General features: G+C 39.2%; 1 protein-coding gene across 1 annotated transcript in view; it reads left to right on the forward strand.

Moving 5' to 3' along the window:
* The first annotated feature begins 2,690 nt into the window (after window positions 1-2,690).
* Window positions 2,691-26,018, forward strand: part of gcgra (glucagon receptor a) — a 40,298-nt gene continuing 16,970 nt past the window's right edge. The window contains exon 1 of the mRNA XM_084571195.1: window positions 2,691-2,728. The gene's annotated coding sequence lies outside the window, so the exon portion shown is untranslated. The remainder of the gene's footprint in view (window positions 2,729-26,018) is intronic.

A 26,018-nucleotide genomic window follows, 5' to 3' on the forward strand; every position in this document is an offset into this window, starting at 1 on the left:
GGGGTGCATCTGATTTAAAAGCTCTTCAGCATTGAGTCAATAATGCCTGGCTGCTGGACATTATCATACTATTTTGTGTGTCAGTGCAGCCTTAGAAAGCTCGAGGCAGTTTTAACATCAACCGTCAGGTCTTGTTCTCGCATATCTCATTTTTCATATGAAGAGAACAGAAGTCACAGAAGCTCCTGCTCACCATTTCTTATCCCGCTCAAAGCTCTGCATCTGTTGCAGCACAAAACAGATAAAAATGTGCATGTGTAATCCTCTGCTTCTGGCAGTATATAGGTTTTCTTATCAGTACAGTGCATAAAAACCAAATATTAATGAACAAACGAAACAAAAGGTGAAATAGTTTATAGATGAAATTTAAATGTGATATGAAGTAGGACACAATGCATAGTGAATTCCATAAGCATAACACATAGGACATGCTATATATTACAAATGGCAGAATACTGTGCTTTATTATATTTGATGTATAAAACAGACCCTTACTTCAGCTGTATCGAGCTTGCTTACTCGTGCAGAAGGTCTTTGAACTTTATTTATGGGCAAAGTTCATGTTAAGTATGTGTGTCTATTTTGCAAGAAGAAACACAATGTTTTGTTCAGGGATTCACTGCAAAAGCGTACAGGAGTCTATCCTTTTAACTTAAGTGTTAGAGAAATGATTCACAATGGGATTTGCAATCAAAATCAATGTGAGTTAAGGGTCCAGGACATTCCCCAGACTGTTGTTATTCTATGGCACCGGGACTAAGAATTCTGAGAATGCTGACAGTATTCAGTTTAATTCCTTGTGAACACATTAATTTCACCTCACTCTGCAAAACACTCCATTCTGTAAGTGATGGATTATCTGCTTAAAACATTAGAGATGAATCACTAAAGTAATTATTGATTATTTCAGCTTGACTTTTCAGTAGTGATCTCACCATAGTTAACCTTCATTCTTTTGCAGCAAGGAATTATTCCTGCCCCAAATCCCCTCAGCAAAAGCATTTATTCTGCTCAGTATAGCAAATGAAATGGCCTTACCAAGAAGAAAGACATCAGTTTTGCGAAACAACATCTGAGAGCACATCCAGAGGGAGCAGTACAAAGTTCACACAGGCAATAAACTATTTATGAAACTGGAGTGAAGTTGGAAGAGCGACGTAAGAACACATACAAATCAGTCCCAAAATATTATTGTAATACTGAAGAATACCCAACACAACTTACAAATTAAAACAAGACGGCTCCTGGCCTCTAATTTTACTGGCATCATACAGGCCATCTGTATACCACAAATACCGCACATGTGCCAGTTAATGTATATCAACTGTCAAACTGATGTGGATCATCTTGTATTCAAAAGTCTTTCGATAAAAAATTACTTTTCTTGCCAATGAATCATGTTTTTAATGCATAGAGTAATGTTTTGTTCCGCTTTGTACTATGACCTTATTATTCGATTGATGCTACTCTGGGGAGTAGCCTATCCACAGATCTCTGGGCCTCTCCCGCAGACGGCACCTCCCTGGAAATCACCAGATTCTGCTCTTCCACGGTAACATGGGTTGTTCCTGAATTCTGTAAAAAAAAGGGAGGTTGCAATAGGTGGCAGTGTGCTTGCCTCAGGTAAACACCATTTAAGCAAAAGTCTAGCTATTGAACAGTTGAGCCCTTGAAACAAGAGTGTAGTTTACCAATCCTGAGTAAACTGATAAAAGTGTACTTCCAAAAAATTAAAAGTCACCTTAATTGATGCAAAGTAGTTTCTCTGTGAATATGACCTGAGGGAAATAAATGGAGGGGTGACGGAGGGGGGTTGAGGGGATGGGTGAAAGTAATGAGTGGGATTGAAGGGAAGGGATGAGAGGGGTGAAATGTAGATGCACACTTTGGGCACATCTCTGGAAACTTGGCCTACTTGTCCCCCTGGTTCCTGCATTGAAAGATGGAAGATGCAGGAGATGAGGAAAGTGAGGATGAGAACAGACACAAACAGAGAGAGGGGTGAGACACTTTTATTGGAAAGCGTGGGCAATAGAAAAACATGAGGAGTGGTCTTGTTCCTGAACTGGTGTTGTAACAATTAAAATAACTGAATGATGCACATCAAAAACAAAAACTGGCAACACTAATCAAGGTATGTAAATACCAGGGATTTGTACTCTATCCCAGAAGTGAGAAGCACTTTGAGTAACTCTTTTATTTACTTATTTTTTAAGACGCTTGCTGATGGCGCCTCCGCCATAGACATAGCGGGGCTCGAACCAGCGACTTCACACTCTTCAGAGTTAGGCTACTTCATATCCTACATCTCATGAGCGCTCGTCCATTTAACAGAATCCCGGTCCGAAACCTTTCAGTTTGCTCACTGCAGCAGTGTCTGGCAGCCCAGGGAAAGAACAGCACCCAGGGTTTAGACGGCCCCCTCCTCCCGTCCTCATACGTCACACGGGTCCAAGGAGCGCTAGTGAGCCCGTGCAGCTCCCGCGCTCACTCCGCCACGCGTGCCAACTATACCCACACAGCGAAACCCTTACCTCCAGTGTTTTTATTTCTCTTTTGACAGTTTCGCTGTCTGGACAGAGAACGCCTTGACAAAGCTACTGGCTCATTTCTGTTTAAAGTTGGATTACAGCGGAGCCACTTTACCTGAGGGAGAATACGCTGCTCAGATGATGAGCAGCTGTCAAGGGCACATTTGTGAAAGAAGCGGAATCCCGAGCTGTCAAAGGTAATTTCTTTGCTATTTATTTCGTTAAGTTTGATATTTCCACACGTGGTCCAAGCTCTTATGTAGGCTGCAGTGAACCTTAAAGATTTCTACAAAAATATCAGTAAAACTCTTTCCTACAAGCCTCTGACTCAAATCGATCACTACCATGTGGGTTTGCGATCTTTTATTTGGTGCAGGTTGGGACACATACATTTCTTTGTATTACTATTCCAGTAACTGCTGTTAGGGCCACTTATCGCTCCTGTTCAAATGCATGTTATCTAAAAACCATCCTCTATCTGGAATCAGCACTTGGTCTTCTGCCCAGTCCGTCTGACCAACAAGTGTGTTTGTGTTGAGGAAGTGTACAAATAGTATATGTCTATCATGCCAGAGTTGTGACTGGTTATGCTTGCCTGAGAAATGTCAGAACAGCAGGATTAGTTTTTATTTATTTACTGGCTAAATAAAAGTTCTAAATACTAATTTTCTTTAAAAAAAAAAAAAAAAAAAAACTAAAACAGGGAGCTTTACAATGCATTATAATAGGCTGTGGTGCAGGAACAAATTTAGCATTTTTAAAGAGGCTGTCAGAAATATTTAACTTGTAATTTTTCAGTGTACTTAGCTCAGTTAATCCAGACAAACAAATAAATTAGCAAACAAACGCTGTTATTCCACCTCTCATTTGTGCAAATAATTGAATTACTAACAAAGAATTATAAAAGATATTGTAGCAAATATGTTGCCAAAACAAAACAGCGAAACAGTCAGTGATTATAAAATTTATAGATAGCTGTAAATTAATCTGGATCATGTACAAGGCAGAATAAACACACTCAGTTCTCTGTGCACACTGAATACATAAGAATTTGTTAGGAAAGTAAATTGCCCTGGAGTGTTTTGGACCCTAATTAAACCTACTTGAGCGGCATCACGCAAGTGAGACATCAACATGTGGGACCTGGTCCTTTGAGCATCTTGTATTACACTGCACAGAGTGTGTCTAATAAATGTGCCCATTGTTAGTTAAACACCTAACTAGACAAACATATTCATTACTACCACATCTGCTTCAGTGATGCAAGAGATTTGCCCACCTCTTGGTGGAGCATCCGGTCTATGCATACAGGTGCACTCAGAAATGAGTGGTGTCTCACTGTATGTTGTCTTTAGTGGTCATTTGCAAACATTAGCAGGTGGTGCAGGTGCTTCAATGCATACAAAAGAGACGTTAGTATGATTTTGTCATGCATAAAGTATCTTCTGCTCCCTCAGTGCTCCTACTATTAGCAGGGTAAATGTTTCATTTTGTGTTTGCATTTAATTTAATATGTTACATATTTACAGTATATGACCCTCATATGCATGCAGCACAGAGTGCATTTGTAAAAATCTGAAAGCTGTCAGTTCTTTCTGAATTCCATTCCCTGAGTACTGTATGTCAGTGCACAACACTGTGTGAGACTTCATATGTCATCCAGAGGTTTGTCAAGAGGACTTTTTCACAGAGGTGTTGAATAATGATTTTTTGTGTGTGTGTGTGTGTGTGTGGTGTGTGTGTATGTGTGTGTTCGGCAATAGTTCATGTGAGAAACTGTAATTTTGAGGACTGACAAAACCTACATCTGTGTCATGTATTGTGTTCTCTTTAGCTGGGATATATCCTTTTCTTGTGTTGTAAACTAAAGCTGACAATATTAGATTCATGCTTTGTCAGTGGGAGGATTTGTGGTCTCTGTAGTTATCTTGGCAGTCATAGATAACTGATAACAGATGGTTACAGCTGAATCATAGTATATGCATGTGTCAAACTTGACTTAATGACCTCAACAAGTTTATCCATTTTAATTAACTCATTTAGTCTTATAACCTTCAAGACAGTTATTTATAACTAGGCTCTTATATGTTCTTTTATGTTGTTAGCCTTTCCAGTGGCATTTTTAATCTTGTGCAGGGGGAAAACAAAACTTTTTCATCTCACACTTGAAAATACATTTGTTCAGTCTGTGATGGTAAAGTGCAACAGATAATCAGCACACTGCTGTACTGAAGTCAAAAAGAGGTTAACGGAAGAAAGACTTTCCTGATAAAGGAACTGAAAGGACAGTGTTACATATAGAAACCTTTTTGTGGTTTCCTGAGTATGCGCCATCTAAGGAGATGAGAGCATGTGAGAAAGAGACACGGATGAGAAGAGAAACAGTTCAATTTCAATTCAAGTTTACTTACATAGTGTCAATAACAATACAACTGGTCTCAAGAAGCTTTACAAAACCCAGCTTGAAACCCCCAGAGCAAGCACTAAGGCAATGGTGGCAATGAAAAACTCAAGAAAACTTGAGCAGAACCCAGGTCATATGGAGGGAACACATCTGCCGGGTAGAGACAGAAAAAGGGAGAGAAGAGAACAGACATACATCTGTCATAGATACATACATCTGACAAAACCATAGAATCTAATCATGATACAAGTAATACACAATTTTTTTGCTTATTTGCTACTATTGTCCTTTTTTCTCTGGCTACAGTACAGAGAAATAAACTTCAGAGAAAGAAATAAAGAGATAATAAGGAGATCCTGAAGCAAAAGGCAGGTGTGAGTGTTGGTGCTATCCCCATCCAGTGACCACAGATCTGTGGTGGCTCTACAAGCTTCAGTTTAGTCGGAGCCCAACAATGGACCCAGGGGTGCTAAGAATAGCTTCCACTACAAAGAGCTGTCACTCTGGATGGTAACAGCAAAGTGATAAGGGTTGGTGTAGATACTGCCGCTGGGCTCCTCTTAGCCCTATGGGGCCTTCACACACATTGTGTGGGTACAATTATATGGACATGAACAAACACAAAAATGTACAGGTGATCCACCTGTATATATGAATATGAAACTGTCAGAGTGATTTCTATAAAACTAGATGAATAGTTCTTATTTTGCGGACAACAATGTTTTAAATGTTTGTTCTTTATTTAATTTTCTTTAATCAAGAAAATCAATGTACCATCACCCATTTAGTCACTGAGTCATTTACTGACATTTTTGTTTTTGCATTGCGCCCATGTACAGAATGCACAGCATACTGTATGAGCAGATTTATTTCATTTTTATTTTTTTCTATTTGTCATACACGTACATGTGTATTTTATGTATATACACACTGTTTATATGTATTGTTAAAATTAGAACATATCCCTTCCTGTTGGCAGCAGGAAACATTTACTCCTTATTGAATATACTGTACATTGATTTCCGTGTTGCTTCAAGCCACAATTTAATGAGGGATTTTGCTGTCAAACTTTAAGGCACATGCTGAGTTAAACTGATAAGTGAAGTAAAATTAAATCTCCCCAAGCACATCAGTGCGTCCATAGCAGGTACAGTCTCAGTTCCATTAATAAAATCTTTTTGAAACAGGCTCTTTACCTCTGGAGGACAATTTAATTAATTATTTGCTTATATAGAGCAATAAACAGATGCTTTAACAGCAGAGAACTGCTGGTAAATGTGGAGCTGCTATTGCTGTCTATTGTTGCAACCATAGTTTTCTCCATACAGGCCACAGAGGAGATTGTGTTCTTGATCTTTTGGCCACGTGTGCAAAAAATGTCTTGGCTGAAAACTATTCCCTACTCTGCCCATTTGAGTAATTTTCCTAGTGTTACTCTTGAGTCTCAGGGTAGCGTCTGTTGCCTTTTCCTCCATGTTATATCCAGTGTACCAAAATCAGTATTACATATGAGGTGCAACACATTCTATAACTGAGTGTGCTCTGGGTGGCTGCCAACATCTTACCTTCCTGCCCTTCTGAACATACCAAGACAATGGTTTGATGTTGTCAGTTTTGCAATAGGAAAGATTTTTCAGTCTGACATGCATTAACAGTCTCCTCATGGTAGACAGGTTGACGTGTTTCTGGAGCATATATATATATTCTCATTCATTTTAGATATCAGCCACACATCTGAACACTTAAATCATATCCTTCCTGTCTTAACTCAGTTAGTTCTACAAAGTCCCACAAGGAGACTGTCCTCCTCGAAAAAACGACCACATGAGTCGTATGTACAAGCGGCGAATTACGACCTCATGCTACGTTTCAAAGTTAAGCGACCTCTAGCGGTCGAGTAAATATCGCCACTCCGGTCACAGTTGTCGTTTTGCATGCACCCAAATTATGACTCACTGTTACGTTTGAGGGTGACTAGCTGCGCTGTTTTAATTCCCGCTCTAGAGCTGCTAATACGTCACTTACTTAAGTTTTAATATTTTTTCATGCGAGAAAGTAACTGTGTAGATCCCGAATATATGATCAGTTTATTCAAATAACGCCTATTTGGACGTTTGCTCGGATGTTGTCAGAGAAGTGAAGTGCCACCTGTGGAACCAGCCGACCGGGAGTAGCGGGTCATCTCAGAGGCGAGCAGCCGGCCTCCTGAGGTGATCGGCCGGTCAACCTCCGTCGTCATCCCGGGGTAGAAAACGAGCCGATTAGTGTTAAAATACTACCCACATCCTCAAAGTGAATGCTACTAATGCCGTGTTACTCAATGCGTTCGTTAAACCTGGTACATTTTGAACTGTATTATTAAAAGAAGGCTTATGAGGTCGGCAGAAAGCCTATTGACGTAGTTGGACTCATTCGATTCCTGTCTATAGCTGTCTGCCGTGGATTGGCTGCGTTCGGTTTCTGCCGCTCAACCAAGCTACAGCAAAGCTTCATAATATTTTCAAATAAACGACTCAAATGCAGTGTTGTGTGTCATTTCTTAACTTAAAGCAACTATAATCACTGCCATTACAAGTTCGGCTGTAGTAAATATTTCATGTGTTAAGCAGATAAACCAATCCTAACCCTATCTACTCCTCTATAAAGCCGGAGAACCAAACTGCATTGCTTTTTGGCGTAAATCTATATTGGGCAGTTCTAAACACATCTTAAATAAACTATTTTTACTTTTTCTTAACATATATCAACTTAAAGCAATGTCATCGCTAGTTCGGCAATACTAGATATTCGATGTAATCAGTATATCTTTTTTACAACCGAATCATAACATACAACACAACATAACCTGTTGTGTCACAGCTGCTGGAGGAGCTTCCTGGAGCAGGTGCACATCGAGGAGCACCAGCAGCATCAGCTGCAGAGCATTGCTCCTTAACGAGAGCATCTCTGTTTCCACCACTGCTTAGAGCGGCTGAGCTCTGGAGGAGTTGTCCAAACCACCTGTCGGACATGCACAGTTCCTATATTTTGGCCAAATTGGCACCAAAGGGAAAAAGAAGGGGATATGTTCGACTGTATATAATTTTTGGGGAAATTTCAATATCAATATGGCAACAAATCTCCCAGATTTTTCTCAAAGACTCATATTAAGGCTTTTGTTTTTCAAAATGCACAAGCTACAGTGTGATCTGAAAAGGCTTTGGGTGGGCTTGCACAAACGTGCTTTCCTCCTACATAACCATTATTATTGATCACTGGGTCAGCGATCAAGACATTCCTGTGAAACACAATGGGACAGAAACATCTTAAGGCCTTGGCCATGCTTTCATGCTTTGGAGAGTGGACTAGTCAAGAACATTGTTGATTTAAGATAACATTTTTTATGCACTGAGAGAAACAAACAGCATTCCAAAATAATCTACATTGTAAGTAAGTGATTGCACTTATTATATAATTAGTGCATGTTATCAGCCCCACTGCCACTGCTCTCTATTCTAGAGCATTCATTATTCTATTTCTACACCTTGTTACCTGAGTTGAACAGCAAAACCAAGTGTTTAATGTAACATGACAATGTCTTGTTAGCCGCTTAGACACCGTTAATTTATCCATTTAAAGGGTCCCCTCAGTCATCACTGCAACATTGTTCAGCACTGCCAGCATTACCCTCCCTAAGTGATTTGGCAGGAGCTGTCATTGCCATCAGGGGATATTTGACTATGGTGGAAAAGGCACAGTACCAAACTGGCAACCTACAACCTGATTTAAGAGGTGTGTGCCCAGCTGCTCTGCACTTTTAGGCCAGTTGTAATCTGAATCAATTAGCTAGGGCTAAGCCTAGGGCTGTTGAATTTTTCAGACAGCCAAAAATAAAAACAAAAAGTTGTATACATGATTGTAGAAGAAAATGAAATCGGATCTCTCAAATGTGATCTCATTGCGCCCTGGCGGTCTGAAGACCTTTCTTTTATGTGATCAGATTGCCCCAGATTGGATCTTAATGCATGGTCTGAAAATGCCCTTTGTCTTCATGAAAATCCAGCTATTTTGAAATCCATTTATGAAACTGTCAACAACCTTGAATATAAAATGACTGGGAAGATTCAGGAATGAGAGTGGAAAGCCAACTGTCAGATGTAGACCAGTAACATTTCAGTGCTCCCTAACCTCTCACGCTCTGTGGTAAATAACAATCACCCCATTAAATTTAATCTGAGCGCATGTGTTGTAGATGAACTGAGGTGCGTTGTCTGATACTTGGAGGTCATGACTGGCATCATCTCAGATAAATCATATTGGCCTGAGAGAAGTCAGTGGGCTATGATGATGGAAACACGTCACTCGCCCTGTCTTGCTCTAAGATGAATCACCCAATCAGGCTCAGTGTGGCTCATGATTATGCACTAATGACCAACCTACACAATCCAGTGTTGACTGAACGCTGCTCATGTGCATTTGGCCTTTCAGAGGTAACTATTGGACCAGCTGTGAATGAGATTTGAAAGTTTGAAATGTGTAGATGTTCATGTCAGGCACATGGCTCACTCAGTGAGGGGAATAACTTTCCTGTAAATTCCTCTTCAGTACACACACATGTACACAGACACACATTTGGTGCATTTCCATGCAATGTGGAAACTGAACCAAAAAGATTTATTGTAGAAAATCAATACCAGCAGAGGTGCAGCAAATGATTTGAACAGATCAAAGAACACAACAAGGTTTTACTTTTCTTTGAAGTGCTCTGTAAACCCTGGAGGAGGTAAACGTATTGAGCCATTTTGTGTTTGTTCAGATCCACATTGGTGCGGCGCTAAAAATACCCCCTCCTCCCTCATGATGTGTGAGGGTCAAGTGTAGTTCCTTTGCTCCCCAACACAGCCTATTATCACAGTACAGAGCACAAACAACGGTAGCTTTATCTCAGTGACTGCTCAACTGGAAATTGTCACAACCAGGCCTTTTTCCATTTCCATTTACAACATAAATATGCTTTTTTGGTAAAATTATTAAGCTAGTGTGGATATAAAGGAGACTGGCAGCTGTAGGCTGCACCTCTAATCCTATATCAAGTATAGCAGAGATCAGTAATCTTTATTTTAAGGCCTTTTGCTTCACAGGAATAAAAAGGTAAAAAAAAAAACATCTAAAATACTAGATTGTTGCAATACGCATTGTTTCTGGTTAACTGTGATCTTGGGGAGAATTAGTTAAGTCGAATTACACACGAATCGCTAAACAGTGAGCAATGAATCAAAACAATGACAGTGAACAATGACTAAACAACAGAGGGTTTGGGACGTTCCAAGCTGATTTCTTGTCTTCTTAAAAATATAGAAAAAATAATATGATTAGAATGGAATTAAGAGACATTAAAGCCATTTCCTGTGCCTGATGTTTGCATTAAAATTTGCATCGTACTTTTGAACAAGACTACAGAAATCAACTTTCCTATACAACTATTTAAATGAAATGTAGCAAATACAAAGTAGAACTATTGTCATTCTTTAAAATTTTCTTGTCAATGAAGGTGTGAAGCTCAATAACCCACAAAACCAGAATGACTTCATGCACGATGGCAGGCTACTAAAGCATACATTCATTGGAGTGGAGACTATTCCCACTACTAGTAGACTACTAAGTATCTTTTCCAGGACATGCATAAACAAGTCTCTGTGTGTAGTAAGTGTAGAATTCCTTTCTGTGGAGACAGACAAAATGAAATATTGGCTTCTCTTCAGCTGACTATTTAATAAGTATTGTAATATGTATACTATAAACGCTTCAACAATAATAAAAGAAGAAGACATCCATCTCTTATCCAGAAGCACTCCAACATTGTTCAGTTGATGTTGGGTATAAAAGCCATAACAAGCGACTGCAAGAGCAACAAAAAAAGGCATTACAACATCTGGTTCCAATCAATAAGCCCTCTTTTGAGCAGTCTTTGCAAATAAGCTAACATGCCAATGGTATCAGGACTGTTATTGATTTTACCCTCTAACTTGGTATAAAAAACAAAAACAAAACAAAAAAAACGTTACGGGAGCAAGCCAAATAAATAATAATAAAAAAAAAGCCATTCATGCCCATAAGTGCCAGCAGGAGAGAATTATAGTAATATCCTCAGGGTTAATGTTACGCAATAATATATACCATCTATGTTCCTATGGCTCTGCCTTTTGTGTAGTTAGTGCTCCACCATGAGACTAACTACCATGTGGATAAGGGAAAGAGAGTTATAAATGTAAATCAGGAATTAGTCTTGCATGAAGAACAACATTACCCATGAACACCCAGGATCTGTTGATAGCATCAAAAGAGTCACCGTGCATAGACATGCAGTTTGAAGATGCTGAGATTTTTCATCTCGCGCGCCCCCGAGAGGCAGCCCGCGCACCCCCACACTTTGGGAATCCCTGCCTTAGATGATCAGCCGTTCTCTGTCGTAGAAGATGTGGGATTTCGTTGGCCTAATAATTTGTGTTTTGGTTTTCAGTTTTCGGCCTTGAGTGCCTCATTTTCGGTTTTCAGTTTTCGGCCCAAAATCTTCATTTCGGTGCATCCCAGACTAAAATTAGCATTACATAAAACTACCCCGTCAAAGAACATAGTTAAATAAATGAACATTGAAAATCAATGCATTCCAATAGTGAAAACATTTGTAATTTTAGGTATACAGTATTAACTGGCAGTGAATAGTCAGGTGTTATAACCTCCACAAGAGATTGCAGCACCTGGTGCAGCGCTGCTTGATATACGGCTACAACAGGTAAATGGTGTGTAATGAAAGACGAATTTTAACTGATGGGTCTGAACTGAGTCAGAGTAATATCTTCCAGAGGAGCATTTTTTTGTTTCTGCTACTCTTCAGTGAATTAAGCCTTTCTCTTAAGTTTCCAGTGGCAGGGATTGTTAGTGGGAACAACACACCCTCCTGTGTCACTGAAAAGACTGCTGATTTCAGTGTGTTTTTGACCAATGGGACTGGATGTGTGCCTCCACATGCTGTGTACACAGCGGGAGACATTGACCTCTATCCATATGTTACACACTCACACACACAACCTCTGTGGACTGTTACATGAACGCGGGAAACACCCGAATTAGTGTTGGTTTTAGTGACTTAACCAAGCACCTGTAAGCGCCTGTTGACAAAATGTTCTCTTAATTTACCTACAAAAATCACTTTTACGGGACAAAATAATTTATGTGTAATTCACTGATATACACGTGTCACTTCCTGTCACCAGTGTAGAGAAGGGATTTACGTCTCTTCGAAGGGGTCTGGGATGTGTTCCTTTCAAAGAGCAGTTGAAAAGACTGGCTCATTTTGATATTTATTTATTATTAAGATGCCAGCCTGCTGGTAACTCATTTTATGCGGGAAGTAATCACTGGAAGGAATGATAAGGTAAGATTTGGATCAGAATCTTTCAAACTTAGACATCCTCAGACTTGGGTCTCCAGCTTGCTTCTTTTGAATAATTTCAGCCACGCTGTGTGAGTATGTAATAAAAAGTGGGAGCTGTGTGGCACAGCAGAAACAAACTCCTGGTAGGGATTATGCTTATATATTCTAACTCCTTTCCACAAACTGTAATAATCACTACATGGAGAAGGTTTATATGTGTTGTGTGTGTGTGTGTGTGTGTGTGTGTGTGTGTGTGTGTGTGTGTGTGTGTGTGTGTAAATATATGTAAATATATGTATATATGGCATTTATTTTTTTTCATAGCCCACTCACCTGTCTGTACCTCTATAGGTAAGTGACTGGCTGGCTCTTCCTGCATGGTGATTCATACCGTCTGTGCTACACTCTCCTGTCAAACTGTCTTTAAACAGCTGTCATTAACTATGCCCCCCTCTCTCCTTTGAGTTATGTTGTCATAAACTAAACACATCAAATATTCATTGCACACTAACGTGCTGCTGCTATAAGGTACTATTCATGCTCTCCAAAGGCCTGTGTTGAACCACTGAATGTTTTTTCAAAGCCCAACATCGTCATATGACGTGCTGCATCCATCCCATGGTCTGCTCTGTCTCAGACCCTGGATATCAGCACAACAGATGTAAACATGCATGCAAGTGGAAGGCAGACACTATGAATTCCACCCCATCCCCTTGTTATGCCACTCCTCTTGTGCGCCCTCTCCGTCCGTTATGTTAGCATCCCTATAGGGCATATGTGTCAAACTCAAGGCCCGCGGGCCAAATGTGGCCTGCCACGTCAAGAACTTAAAAGGTCTGATTGTCTTAAAATAAATAAGTCAAAAGCGTGCATTGACCATAAACTATATTTCCCACAATTCATGCCGATCATGTTACCCGCAAAGTGACGGCATCCCGCCACTAGATTGCAGTGTATCCACATCAATGCGATTTTCAACAACTGGAATTAAGAAATACGATCCCGAAAAGTCCAGGAAGAGAAAGGTTGATGCAGATGGAAGGCTGCTTCAAGAAAGATGGAAAGGCGAATACATGTTTGTGCTTCAAGGAGAACAACTGGTATGTCTTTTGTGTTATGAGGCAGTGTCGGTTGTCAAAGAGTACAATCTACGTCGGCATTTTGACACCAAACAAGGAGCTAAGTATGCCAAATTTAACAACTGTGACAAAAAGTTTTTGAACAAAGTTAATGTCATAACTAGTGTTGGATGCAGGGGTCGCGTTAACCGAATATTTTCCGTCATTGACCGTTTTTTTTTTTAAAATGGTGACGGAAAAATCTGAAGCAATTCACACCCCAGACTACTTGGTGGCGAGTAAACATATTAATTGGCTCTTGTCCCCATTGATTAGTAGTGTAAGAGTCGGTTAGAGTCTTTTAAGTTTTGTTTCTCTGCCGGCCGAGTGAGTGGCTGCTGACTCGGTTAAGCAGGGATCCACGAGCAGCGGTTATGAGTCGGTTAAGTTTCGTTTCGTGCGTAAGTGAGTGAGTGGCTGAGTGTTTTAGTTTGCTAGTGGTCAAGTCGGGTAGTACCTTTTTCATTCTCTGCCGAGTGAGATGAAATATGTTTGAATGGTGCCGTTTATTGATTATATATCAATCAAACGTGGTAGGACTCAACTGAGCCGGTTAAATAGACTCTAGATTCATGATTCTTGAGTCGTCTTTGTTGGCCATTAAATGCTATTGAGTATGTCATTATAATCATTTAATAAAAAATAAAATAAAGTCACGGGTAAAAATAGACTATGACGGGATTTTTATGACCCTGTCAGTCAAAATGACGGACAACGAAAAAGTCTAGCACAACCTCTGGTCGGATGATATTTTTCTTTATTCTCTTGGATAGTTTGATCATTGACTGATGGAGTAATGTGGGTTTCTTAACCTGACAATTTTAAAGGATTTATGTTATGACAGAGCAACTAGTAAACATATATATTTTTTACATCTATGCAAACGCGTATGTAATATTTGTAATTTGAATAAGTAATACATTCAGAGTTATTTAACATTAAGGAGTAGTTACATTTATTTTGCATTACATTTGGTTACATTTAGTTACATTTATACTGTCTTACCGTTACATGTGGCGCTTTGAGGGCAACCATTGTGCTGATGTGGCCCTCGGTGAAAATGAGTTTGACACCCCTGCTATAGGGTATAACAATTCCCCAGAGAGGCTGTAAATCATATAATATCATCTATAGCAGTGACCCTGTGGTGTCATCTGTGGTTTAGGCTTTTAGTGTACAATCCCTTTTGTCTTTGTCATAGCCAATTTTAGTTTCACAGATGCACTAATGGCTAAATGCAAGCATCTGTGTGTGTGTGTGTGTGTGTGTGTGTGTGTGTGTACATTGTGTGTTCATTTGTTTTACTGTCTAATTAGTCTCTGTTTGCTGATTACATGATCTGCATTATATATCCGCCTAAATGCTGACATAACTGCAGCTGTGACTCAACCTTGTTATGGTATACTGACTTACTGTGTAACACACTGTCTGTGAAGGTTCTCAGTCATCCAGATCATGGTATATCCAAAAAGGTTTAAAAAAGGCAACTGGACTTGTAGAGTTTTTTGAGAACAGTTCTGAGTTCTGTGTATTACACTGTTGCATGTTGCATCCAAGGCTCATCAATTATTTTGTACCGGGTTCCTCCAAAAAACTCACTGAGGTGAGTTTAAACAGATTGTCACTCAGATTTTATGTCTCTTACCTCAAAATACCTGAAAATATAACAGAAAATGTTGAATTTAACCAGAGGTGCAGTAATAAATCTGATTAATGTTTTATTGCTTTGCAGTAGTCACAGATGTTTTTGCTTAATATATGTTTTACTCTTGTTTATTTGATAATTAAAAGCAATCTGGTAAATGTTAAGTTTGCTGGGAAATTCGATTGTGTATATTGTATTTGATGACTTTTTTAAAATGTCTTTGACATGATATCTTGTTTGCCTTGCACTACATTTTCTCATGAATGGCTGAGAATGTTGATGCTGCACAGGGCATGTCAGTCCATGGTGATGAGAGGCAGGATATGTTATTTTACAGTCTATAAACCAATGTGCAGGCATGGGAAATGATAACGCTGTAGGTCTCGTCTACCTAATTAATCGACAAAAAACAAACCAGACCAGCATTTGATGAAATACATGTACACAAAAAATTCACGAATCAGTTTTATGTTTTGCTTTTGTTTTTACTGTATATCAGGCTACACTGATTTGTGTTTGTAGATAATGTCTGTGACCTAAAATATTTATGTGGTTAATTCACTTGTTGCAAGTGGGGTCACTTGTATCTAAGTGAACCCATAGCTGTTCATGGGAAAATATATTATGATTGAGGACTATGGAGGTGTATCTGCAGCTCATAAGAGAACAAAAGCAATCATTCAATTTCAATTTCAATTCAATTTTATTTATATAGTGTCAATAACGAAACAAATTATCTCAAGACGCTTTACAGAACCCGGCCTGAAACCCAGAGACCAAGCACTAAGGCGACAGTAGCAAGGAAAAACTCCCTTTAAACAGGAAGAAACATTGAGCAGAACCCAGCTCATGTGGGGGGACCCATCTGGTTGAGGCGCACGGGTAGAGACAGAAAAACAGAGAGAAGAGAACAGCAGGAGGAACGAGATAAACATACTTACATACATCTGACTAAAGCGTACATGTTGAGTCTAATTGTGATACATGTTCAAGATATAGCTGATGATGTTACATGAGCGATTGAAACTGAATATAAACAAGAGCATAGAAACTGTTATTAACATTATATTAGCTGGTGTAATGATTGAATATAAGGGGAAAGACAGGAGGGGAAGGAAGGGGTGATGGAGAGAGGGACAGTTGATAGCTCAACAGTAGCAGTACACAATGCATGAGTAATAAAAGAGAAGAAATTAGATAAGAAATTAGAGGATAGGTGCTCAGTGAGTATAAGCTTCATGAAAAAGTAAAGTCTTAAGAGTAGAGAGGTGTCTGCCTCCTGAACCCAATCTGGGGGCTGGTTCCACAGGAGAGGAGCCTGATAGCTGAAGGCTCTACCTCCCATTCTATTTTTTGAAACTCTAGGAACCACAAGTAAGCCTGCACTTTGAGCGCACTGGGATATGGTACAATGAGGTCTTTAAAATATGATGGAGCTAGGCCTTTAAGGGCCTTGTGTGTAAGGAAGAATATTTTAATTTGTATTCTGTGAAGAGAAGTTAAAACTGGAGTAATAGGATCTCTCTTGCTAATTCCCGTCACTGCTCTCGCTGCAGAATTTTGGAGACAATCAATCAGATGCAGGCTTTTTAAAGCAGTATTTGGACAGCCAGACAGTAATGAATTACAGTAATCCAGCCTGGAAGAAACAAGTGCATCACTCTGAGTCATATTTCGCAGGTGAAAGAAAGCAGCCCTGGTCATTTGGTTTATGTAAAAATTAAAGGGGCATATCCTAGTCAAATATAATACCAAAGTTGCTGACGGTAGTACTGGAGGCCAAGGTAAGTCCTTCCAAAAACGTTGTTTAGGGACAAATACAATGACTTCTGTTTTGTCTGACTGCAATAGTAGTCTGATAGCAATGGTATTTTATGCAGTGTTTCCTTAGAATATTGCCTAAGGGAAGCATGTATAATGTGAAGAGTATTGGTCCTAGCACAGAACCCTTTGGAACCCCATAACTTTAGTTTTTTGTTGACATGGACGATCTGTACGACAGATAGCATCCATTACCAATGCTGCCTTGCGTGCCTAATTTATGTTTGCATCACAGATTGCCCTTTAAGATTAAAAACACAACGAGGAACCTTTTTGTTCTCGTCAACAGGCAGTTAAAGCTAAGACATGGCTAAAAAAAATGAAAAAACTAAACAGAAGACCCCACTGGGCAACTGAAATTATTCTGGGAGCATTACATAAATCGTGAGGCAAAGTTTATATAATGATAGCTTTAAGAGTCTAATGTAAGTGTGTCATTTTGCTGCTAGTGCGCGTTTGTGTGGGTGTGTTATAGTATATTCATGTACTTGAGAGGGGAATAAGAGAGAGTGGCAGCATAATGTGTATACAATTGAGAAGATGGAGCTGAAGATAAATTGCTTTGCTTCCTTGCCAAGTAGTAGTAAGGAATTCAGTTGATTTAGATTAAGGATGCTGCAGCTGCTAAGAGGTGGAAATGGAGTGAGATAACACAGATGAGAAATACGAATGATGAAGAAAAGGAGAAGCAGGAAATGTGGAAGCCAAGTGAAATCAAAACTAAACACCTTGATTTAGTTTCGTTTTCTAACAGTGGGAGTCTCCACATTAGACTTACAATTTTTGCATTATTTCTCATAACTTTGGGACTAATGAATGGTATTCTTCAGGAGTTTAGATTAGATAGATAGATAGATACTTTATTTATCACCACTGAGGCAATATATATATAGTCAAAATCAGACTAAACCTCTCCTGTTTTAGGTCAGTTAGGATTACTAAAATGATTTCTATTTGCTAAATGACACAATAATGTGAGAGAGAATTTCTTAGAGAATTTTTCATTGCTTTCTTCAAAGTCAGAAGTTTACATACACAAAGATTACTATGCCTTTAAACAATGAAGGAAAGCCCTGATGATGATGTCATGGCTTTGGAAGCTTCTGATAGGTTAACAGACAACTTTTGAGTTAATTGGAGGCACACCTGTGGATGTATTTTAAGGCCACACCTCAAACACACTGCTTCCTTGTTTGACATCATGGGAAAATCAAAAGAAATCAGCCAAGATATCAGGAAGAGAATTGTGGAGCTCCACAAGACTGGTTCATCCTTGGGTACAATTTCCAGATGCTTGAAGGTGCCACATTCATCTGTTCAAACAATTATACGCAAGTATAGACACCATGGGAATGTCTAGCCATCATACCGCTCAGGAAGGAGACAGGTTCTGTGTCCCAGAGATGAATGTGTTTTGGTCCGAAACGTGCGAATCAACCCCAAAACAAAAGCTGAAGACCTTGTCAAGCTGGTAAGAGAGTGTCATTATCCACACTGAAACAAGTCCTGTACCGACATGGACTGAAAGGCCACTCAGCGAGGAAGAAGCCATTACTCCAAAAGCTACATAGAAAAGCCAGATTACAGTTTGCAAATGCACACAGGGACGAGGACCTTAATTTTTGGAGACATGTCCTGTGATCTGATGAAACTAAAGTGGAACTGTTTGGCCATAATGACCATCGTTACATTTGGAGGAAAAAGGGGGAAGCTTGTAAGCCTGAGAACACCATCCCAACTGTGAAGTAAGGGAGTGGTAGCATCATGTTGTGGGGCTGTTTTGCCGCAGGAGGAACTGGTGCACTTCATAGAATAGACGGCATCATGAGGAAAGAACATTTTGCGGAAATATTGAAGCAACATCTCAAGACATCAGCCAGGAAGTTAAAGCGTGGGCGCAAATGGGTCTTCCAAATGGACAATGACCCTAAGCATACTGCCAAAGTAGTTACAAAGTGGCTTAAGGACAACAAAATCAGTGTTTTTTAGTGGCCATCACAAAGTCCTGATCTCAATCTCCTAGAAAATTTGTGGGCAGATCTGAAGAGGCGTGTGTGAGCGAGGTGGCCTACAACCCTGACTCAGTTACACAAGTTCTGTCAGGAGGAATGGACCAGAATTCCAGCAGACTATTGCGAGAAGCTTGTGGAAGGATACCCAAAACATTTGACCCAAGTCATACAGCTTAAAGGCAACGCTACCAAATACTAAGGAAATGTATGTAAACTTCTGACTTTGAAGAAAGTAATAAAACATTCTCTAAGAAATTCTCTCTCTCATTATTGTGGCATTTAGCAAATAGAAATAATTTTAGTGATCCTAACTGACCTAAAACAGGAGAGGTTCAGTCTGATTTAACTTCAGACAGTGAGGAAAAAAGGTGTATGCGTCTTTGAACACAGTGTATGTAAACATCTGGTTTCAACTGTATATAGCACCTTTCTAATTATTGGTAAACAGTACAGTTTACATTTACAATGACTCGTTAACCCAAGCACTTGGAATAACTTGGGGATCAGTGTCTTGCTGAAGGACACTTCAGCATGCAGTTCCACTAACCCCCTCTTTTTGCCACCTGGTATAACATTACTGTCAGTTCTGTGGATTCTCAACTTTAGCAGTCACTTAAGGAACCAGCTGCATGCACGCACACAGACTCACACACACAATGCATCAATGTCTTTCTCGGAATCAGTGTAGTAGCCTGAAGGCCTGATAGTAACCAGCTGGGAAACACTTGGTGAGCAAAGTAATAATTCACAGCTGCTTCCTGAAAATTAAAAGACAAGGCATGCTGTTAATTTGTTATTACCAGAAAATACCACAGTGAGACTAAGAAGACTAAGCCAGACTAAGAAGAAGGATAATATATATATATAGAGAGAGAGAGAGAGAAAGAGAGAGAGAGAGAGAGAGAGAGCGAGAGATACACACACACACCCACACACGCACACACACACCCACACACACACACACACACATTTTTTTAGCACAAGTTTTTTTCCTCCATAAGATTGTCTTTTCAAATAAACATCCGTTCAATTCAATTTTATTTATATAGCATCAATAACAATACAAATCGTCTCAAGACACTTTACAAAACCCGGCCTGAAACCCCCAGAGCAAGCCTGAAGGCAACGGTGGCAAGGAAAAACTCCCTTTTAACAGGAAGCAACCTTGAGCAGAACCCAGCTCATATGGAGGGACCCATCTGCCTAAGGCCAGCCGGGTACAGACAGAAGAACACCAGACATGGACATATAGACAAGACTTGTTAAGTTGACTAAATTCAGTATATTAATGAAAACAAAATCAGCGGTAGTTTGAGATACTAATGAAGCGCAGAAGCCTTTGAAGTTATCATCTGCACTGACAGATTTTATGATGCACTTGACCTTCTTTACTTAAATTTCCAGTGTTTTCTATTGCAAGTTGAGCCCAGAGTCCACTAAAGTCATAAATGTCCAGGGTTAGGGTTATTCGCACTCCTCAGATATTCGAAGTCTGCGTTTTTGCTCTGCAGACCCTGAACATGCAGTGTGACCTTTTCCTCAGCAGCTTCTCCTTCATAAATGATAAATGACTAGTTGATATTTTTCTTTTTTGGGCTGAACTGCCTGGCTAAATAAGGTTTAAAAGATTCAGTATATCTATGTATGGGGTCCGATTTGCTGTGCAGCCTTACCGGCGTATATAGCAAACCTCCCGATCCTCAAGTGTTTGATAAATTCCAGACTGATGGCAGAGTGACAGAGTAGCATAGAGAAGCTCAGGGGATTACTGTACATAAACACTGCCTGCCAGCATCCATAAGAATTCAGCGTACAACAGCGACGTGTGGACACGATATAGAGGAGACGGGGCATAAGGATCACCCAGGTTCCTTCATAATTCACAAGTCTATTTGGAGTTGTCTTATAAACATTAAACATCAGAGCATTGAAAAGGAGCGTGTGCAAGTCGCACATGTACAGTATATTGACCATCATGTAACGATGTCGAACACCCCTTGCAAGGTTTAAGGTGTGTGAACAGAGGCATAGTGGAAATAGTTCTTGTTTTGGATACACACTTAAAGAAATTCAAGTAAGTTGCACCTTATGTGTGTACTTCTCTCTTTTTTGTATCTGTCTTCTCTCTGCTGCCTGCACACATACTGCTCATTTGTTTTGATTTAACTTCAGGAGCGTGCGTGTAAAGCATTTTTTATTTTTTTTTAATTAATTATATTTATACACTTTTTGATTTGATTTGTGTTTTGTTTTTGTTTTATTTCCCTTAACAGATCTAGTCCCCATTCGACTTAATTAGGCAAGATTATCATGTGTTATCTTGGTTCAGATAGCAGTGTTTGTTTGTCAAACAGCTGCTCATGTCCCTGAACTAAACTCTTAGTAAAGTTGCACAGTGTCAAAGCCTTGTAAGAAAGCTTCTGACGCACACACAGACGCACACACATAGAAGGATATTTTTGTTTCGGCAATAAACTGACATTTATTGTAATTGGACAAAAGCAGTATTATTGAATCACTCAGATGTAGGATCACAGTAGATAGTGTTTGCAATTTATTAAGCACATCCTTCCACATAAAAGGCTCTTGACACCATGTCCTCACAATTCAGTTTTGGCACAGATGCTTTTAGTAAATGTCACAGTAAGGATTGTTTTCTAGTCGCAGGCGAAAAAAATGTGGTGTTTGGCATGTCACGCTAATTTGCCAGTGTTGACAAGTGAAACTGCTGCATTTGTTTCGCTCCTTGCTCATTTGGTCATGCCTCAATCTCAAACTGATGCAAATCTCAAATGGGGATTTATCACTGTGACCAGTTCTTTTTATTCTCAGGAGAATAGGAGATCTGTATTTTCTATTTATTTATATATTTATTTTTGAATGCTTCAGCTTATATATTTATATTTATATAATTCTGAAATTCAGGCAGGATCATCAGAATACACAGTTTATTATTGTATATTTTATTTTTCTGCGTATGTCTAAATGTATGGGGCAGTTGGAAGTTATATATAAATATTTAAAATTCCTGTTTCTGATTCTTGGCAAAAAATGAAAATGTTTAATTGAATCTGCAGTTTATTAAAGTGTGCGGACCCACATCTACAAAGACTAATATTTCGTCAAATCCTTTTCTCAAATCCAGAGCACAGACCTCTGTGCCAGGAGATCAGTGAATATCAGCAAGTGCATGGGCAAATGTCAAATAAGCCAAGTGCTGTTCATATTTGAATTGCTCACCACGCTGACACCACAGGCAAAATCTACAGGAGGGTCCTCCTGCTCTTTGCTTAAACTGGCCTTTAATTATACATTTTTGTTTATTTTTTCTCAAAAAATGGTATGCAATCTCAAGGAACTAATCTTTGTTCATTTTATGCTAAGAAGCTATGTAATAGAAATCTGAACAATTTTGTAATGAAGAGTTTCACCACAATATGGGTCTTCTCAAGAGGGAAATGATGTAATTGTGTGAAAGGTGAACAATTACTTCATGTGACAAAAAACATCAAGCGATATAAGCAGTCGAGGGCAGATGGTGTCAAACTCAGAGGATCCTATTTCCTTCTTATTCTCGATCTAGATATCAAACATTTTACTTTGTGTTTGACACTATTCAAGTCATTAAACCGCACTTAGTGGCAAGCATGAGTTTGACTGACTGTACAATAAAACTCATGAAGGAGAGTGTAGCTTGAGCACAGTCATTGTTATTTATTAGGTATTTTTAATTTTATTTCCGTTATTGATCCCTCATGGGAGAAATTCTTTCTCTGCATTTAACCCACCCACTGGTTGACACAGCAATGTGTACACTCGGAGCAGTGTGTTAAGTCTTCCATCAGTGTGAGCCATTGTTATTGTTATTACATTTTTGTTGGTGTTTTTTTCCCAACTCTTTTTATTTAGATTTTACAGAAAGAAAAATTCTCACATAGTGGTACAGCACAGCGTGAAGTTGGTGTTGATAATTTAATAAACTTAGAAGTTACCAGTAAGTTGGTCAATAATTATAAATTATAATAAATAATACATTTAAACAGAAATACATAACAATAACTTATACATTTGATGTGTATCTCTTACATTATTTTTCTATTTAAAAGACTTTTCAGTTCTGTAGTGGACAAATAATACAACAGACACACTTAGTTAAGCATTTTCACTCATCCTTTGCTCTTATGATTGCACCATGTAAATGTGTTTATGACTAGACAATTGCTTGAGCCACAAATACAGCAGAAACAATGTAGGATGTTGAACATGGTGAGTGATAATCAAAGGCTCCCCGTAGGGTTGTTGTTGCAGGCATGGTGCGTAGGTCCTCATAAAAGCCTGTATGAAACAGTTGTGCCAAACACTCCCCCCCCCACACACACACCCACACACACACACATAGATCACAGAAAAGCCTCATACGCTCACACAATACAGGTACATCTCAAATGTTATACAATCGTTTGTCATTGTTTCCCGCCCACACTCATCAGATGTGACCTCTAAATAGGAAATGCTCATCAAAACACACAAATAAGTACACAAAAGAGGCTTGGAGCATCCAGCTTCTGGGTCACTGTAGCTATCCCTAGAGATGGGCTGCACTCTGAACTACTCTCTCATACTGTAACAGGGTCAGTAACAAACATTTCGAACAGTCCAAAGGTTAGTCACATCACAGAGCTGCTGGAACCTGAATGGTTTTTCAGTTGTTTTTGTGGCTCAACTCAGTCTTCATGTGCTATAGTTCCGGTCGTGTTATTATGAAAGACCCAACGTAATCAATTTTTTTTTTTACTGTTTGTACTGTTAATACTATATCATCATTAATACACTGCACATTCAGTGAGCTACAAAGTCCAGTTGACTTTTCTAACCCTAAAGTGTATGCCTGTAAGAGCAGAGTAAGCTGAGGTAGCATATTTTGTGAGACCGAAATAAGGATCCATTTTATGTAAATGATCATATCCCAGAGGCATGGAAACAGTAAAATATAGAGTCTGTGCAAGAGATGGAGGATGAGTGAAGCTGTGACACATTTTCCAAACACCATTCAGCAGAGGAATACCAGCAGTCAGCAGACGAGCACTGCATGTCATATCCTCTAACAAATTCAACAGGCCCAATACCAAGCTGACAGACTGACCAAATTAGGCTAGGGCGATGCTGAGGATCACTTTTTGTTATTATTTTGAGTGAAGAAAGTGAATTTAAAAAATGCCTAATAGTGGATATTCCTTATGAATCATTTCTAAACTCTCTGTCTCAAGCTAAGTTTGACTGGATTCTGTTCTCTATACAGTGACTTGTATGTAACAGTGGGCTTAATACCATTTTTACACAATCAGTTAAAGCAAAACATAAGAGACATTACAAGATATTCTTGGTTTATTTTGTTATGGGTTGGTATCATTCTCGCAGCACAGCTACAGTGCAGTTGTGGACTACAAAACATTTTTCAGGAATCTATAATATTAATACAATACTTGGGGTTTTGGCAGGCGATTCCCAGAATCAAAAAGCCACATCTCTTTAAAGTATTCACATAGAGACACAGCTATTTGTCACTCACACATACAGAATTTTTTTGCGGAAAGAAAATTGAAATACTAAGTCCAGACTGAGAGACAGGCTACAGCAGAACCGAACTGTAATTAGAGTGACGATGGAACCAAAACATTTCCCTGATGCAACCACTGGCTTGTGTTTACAATAGCAGCTTGAAGTTTCTTGCTCATTGGGATTGGCAAAGCATAAGGAGAAGCGACCATGATCTTAGAATGAAGTAGAAATAGAAAACAATCTAGAAGATACAGATGATGTCTCTCCAAGAAACCCTGTGGCATCAACACACCAAGTCAGAGAAAAATGTGCAATTGTAATCTTTAAGATCTCTTCTAAACATATAACTGATGTGTATAAATAGGAATAAGAAAAGGAAAATTATTCCAACTTTATGGGCAACAGTGTATATACAGCTAGCTGAAACAGCAAAAAGTAATATGTTCTATTAGAGGATTGAGGAAACATGTTAATTACCACATTACTGCACATATCAGTCACACAAATATTCGGTCACTGCCGAATATTTGTCACTAATTTGATACAGAAGAAGTCCTCTGTGTCTGAAGATGTCACATTGTTTAAGATTTATTCAAACCCACAAACTTTTCCTAACCTCAACACTTAGAGTTGTGACATTCGCTAATGAACTGGCTCTTTAAAATGAACAATAGGAAACAAGTTGCATTTGTGAGTTTTTTTATACATACACTGCCTGGCCAAAAAAAAAAAAGTCACCACCAAAAAAAAAAGGTCACACACTCTTATATTTCATTGGACCACCTTTAGCTTTGATTACAGCATGCATTCGCTGTCGCAAGATTTATTTCCATCCAGTGTTGCATTCATTTTTCACCAACATCTTGTATTGATGATGGGAGAGTCCGACCACTGCGCAAAGCCTTCTCCAGCACATCTCAAAGATTCTCAAGTTCTGGACTCTGTGGTGGCCAATCCATGTGTGAAAATGATGTCTCATGCTCCCTGAACCACTCTTTCACAATTTGAGCCCGGTGAATCCTGGCATTGTCATCTTGGAATATGCCCGTGCCATCAAGGATAAAAAAAAATCCATTGTTGGAATAACCTGGTCATTCAGTATATTCAGGTAGTCAGCTGACCTCATTCTTTGGGTATCACTTCATCAGCCTCTCTTCTTACCTTGATGTGATGGTTCCCCACTATCCTTCCAGTTTTTAATAATGCGCTGGACAGTTCTTAACCCAATTTTAGTAGTTTCTACAATCTCCTTAGATGTTTTCTCTGCTTGATGCATGCCAATGATTTGACCCTTCTCAAACAGATTAACATTTTTTCCACGACCACAGGATGTGTCTTAACATGGTTGTTGAGAAGCTACTCATTACATCAGTTGGGGTTAAATAACTTGTTGCCAGCTGAAAGATAATCGTCCATGCAGTAATTATCCAATAGGAGGCTCGTACCTATTTGCTTAGTTAAATCCAGGTGGCGACTTTTTTTTTTGGCCAGGCAGTGTATATTGCTGCACACAG

The sequence above is a fragment of the Chelon labrosus genome (genome assembly GCF_963514085.1).
Source record: "Chelon labrosus genome assembly, chromosome: 21".
Taxonomy (NCBI): Eukaryota; Metazoa; Chordata; class Actinopteri; order Mugiliformes; family Mugilidae; genus Chelon; species Chelon labrosus.